Source organism: Mus caroli, unplaced genomic scaffold (assembly GCF_978045245.1).
Source record: "Mus caroli unplaced genomic scaffold, Mus_caroli_1 scaffold_7, whole genome shotgun sequence".
NCBI classification, from domain to species: Eukaryota; Metazoa; Chordata; class Mammalia; order Rodentia; family Muridae; genus Mus; species Mus caroli.
In genome coordinates this window covers 121,278,035-121,281,053 of record NW_028227262.1, presented here as the reverse complement: position 1 = coordinate 121,281,053, position 3,019 = coordinate 121,278,035, and the positions used below count along the sequence as shown (strand labels likewise).

Here is a 3,019-nt window from a genome sequence, read left to right as displayed (position 1 = left end):
TCTGGTTCTCAGCACCCACATCAGGCAGTTTGCAACCATCTGTAACTCCAGCTCCAAGTGACATCTTCTTAACACACACACACACACGCATGATAATAAAAAAGATTCTTAAAAATTACTAAGGTCAAGGGGCAATTGAAGAAGGAACCCACTGTTAGCTTCTGGACTACAGGCATAATACTCACACATGCATACATATACATGCACATATATGTGCACATATATACATGAACACACATGGACGGCGCACACACACACACACAAACACATTAAATGTCATTTGGAGAACCAAGTCTTTGCTGCAGGGAAATTTGTTTATTTATTTATTTGTTTATTTATTTATTTATTTATTTATTTTAGAGCACACAGCCCAGTTTTATTAGGACAGAAGCACACAGCCTATGGGCCTCAAATTCACATCCCACTCTAACCCTCGCTCCGTGAGGACAGAAGCCACTGTGAAGGCAGGCCAACCCCCGTCAGACTGTGGGCACCCGAGGCTCACAGAAGAGCACTCTGCAGGGTCTCCTCACTCCTGGCTCGACACCAGTGATGGTGAAACCATCACGCAGTCTAATGTCTGGCCTGTGCAATGTCTTGAACTGCATCATCAAAGCATGATTTTGCCATGGCCTGGGCTACTTTCAACACTTTCTTCTCCTTTGCTTCAGGCCCCACGTGGTTCCGGGCAAGTTTCAGCCAGCGCTGTTCAGTCCGGGACAGGTACTCTTCATATTTCTCCCCACGTGCCACCTCTGGGTGCTGCGGATCTGCTCCCTCCTCAGCACTGTCGTCCTCCTGGTCTTTATCCTCTCTGTCTGTATCCTCTCTGTCTGCACTCTCTTCATCTGAGCTGCTGTCCTCTTCAGAGTCCGACTCCTCCAGCCACTCCTGGGATTTTGGATCCATCTCCACCAAGATTTTCCACTCTTCCATCTTGTGAAGGTCAAGGCAGTAGAGGTCACTAAGGGTCACCTGGAGGTTACCAGCTTCAAACATGCCACCGTAGACATAGAGCAGTCCATGCTTGACAGCCAGCATGGCGTTGGAACAAGGACATGGCTCCTGCCCAGTGCTGCTAGCCTCTGAGGCACTGTCATTAGCCTTAGGTGGAGGCTGCACCTCCAACCCCGAGAGAGTAAGCATTTGCTTAATGGTGACCACTGTCCCGTCTTCAGACACCTCCAGTGGCTCTGGGGCACTGCTCCCCCCAGTCTCCTGTTCAGTGGCGCCTTCAGGGTCCTCTGCCTTGCCCCGCCTCCATTTCTTCTTCTCCGACTTGGGGCCCTTCAGCAGTGCTGCAAACCAGCGACTCTTGGCAGCATCGTAGATATACAGGTCACTGAAGAAGGAGCCCTCCAGGCTCTCCTCCTCTTCCTCCTCACACACGCCCCTGAAAACCAGTATCTAATGATTTGGAGCCACGGCCGCAGAAAGTCAGACCTTGCAGTAGGCTTGTCCCCTGAAGGGTTAATCCTGGTCCAAGCCCATTTGCCTTCTCCCCCTTCCTCGGGCTTCAGCAGGAACATGTCTGAGTGCTGGGTGCCTTTGTCCACATCTTTCTTGACTCTCTGCTTTGAGTAACCTCCATAGCTGGCTATGCTGCCCTGGGGAGTGACAGCTATCAGGCAGCCTGATCTGGACATGGGCCCGGGGCCTGATGGGGACAGCTTGCTCCACTGGAAGGTGTCCAGGCTGAAGGTGTACACATCACTGTAGAAGATGTAGTCCCTTGCACTTTCATGGAAGCCACCAAAAAGAATTAGCTGTCGCTTCCAGGCCATCATCCGATGCCTGCTTCAAACTGAAGGACCCCCTGTTGATCGAATCTGTTCCCAGGTCTTGGTGGGCTGCAGGGAAATTTATAACCTCTTGAGTATGAAACCTAAAGCTTTACCATTCTGTTCATAGTGTCAATTTTTATGGGCTCTGAGCATCCTACACTCCAGGTAGAAAGGCTTTATATTAGGGAAAGACTCTAGATTTTGTGGAACTAATTATCTAACAGGGACATTTCCTTCATCACAGTCTTAAATTCTAGCTTTTACTGCCGTGCTTGCTGTTAAACTTGTACCCCATGCTATTCTCAGATCTCTTGGTCCAGGACCCATTTCCAACATACTTCCCACATACATGTAAGTGGTATCCTATAGCACTGCTCCTCCCAGAAATGGAGTGCATTCAGTTATCAAAGTTCTACCTTTAATTATGGGGCTTCTTTGAAAGCAATGGAATTTGCATCTAATTAATTTCCTTGCTTCATCTCAAAGCCCCACTCTGTCTAGTGTGTGATTAGATGGAAAAAAAAAAAACTACACCAGCCAGAGTGGGATTCACAAAAGGTCACTCATACAATTTGTACTAATTTCCATCCTGCTATGCCCTGACATTTCGTAGGACCACAGATTTAAGAGGGAGACCTCATGTTAAATCGCAGATAGAATCAGAGAATTTCAAAGTCACTTAATGCCTAACATATGATACAAATCAATGGCGTCACAACACTGGATTCTCCTTTGCCCTCTTTCCCAGGAGCCTTGCTATTGCTGGAGACCTTGGCTTCCTAGGGGCTCATCCAAGATGGCCTGATTTGGAACTATTTGTTACTCAAATGTAAGTACATGGAAGGCAGAACTTGGAAAGCCAAGACTCAGGGGGGAAATCACAAGTTCAAAGCCAGCCTGAAATAGAGACTGAGACCCTGTCTCAAAATAAGAGTGTATTTTGTCGTATGTGAAAGTGTTACAAGATTTGATGATGCTTAGAGAATAGAGGTTAAGTCTTCCTACTAGAACCTACGTGGAAAATTCTCTTTTCCGCATCTATTCTTCTCTGCCATCCTTTTTACTAGTAACATGAACAACCAAGACCAACCACAAATAAGACTTCCTTGGACAATTGCCTTTTCTTCCCCCTTCAAACTTTGTCCTTCACCCTTTCTTGCTCCCAAAGCACTGTTTGGTGCCTTCTGTATATTTGACATAAACGTTAACATCTTGCCTGTGTCTTGCTGTGAGTG

At 47.2% G+C, this 3,019-nt stretch overlaps 1 pseudogene; it reads right to left on the bottom strand.

Moving 5' to 3' along the window:
* Positions 1 to 573: 573 nt before the first annotated feature.
* Positions 574 to 1,808, bottom strand: LOC110296527 (kelch domain-containing protein 4 pseudogene; annotated as a pseudogene).
* Positions 1,809 to 3,019: the final 1,211 nt, after the last annotated feature.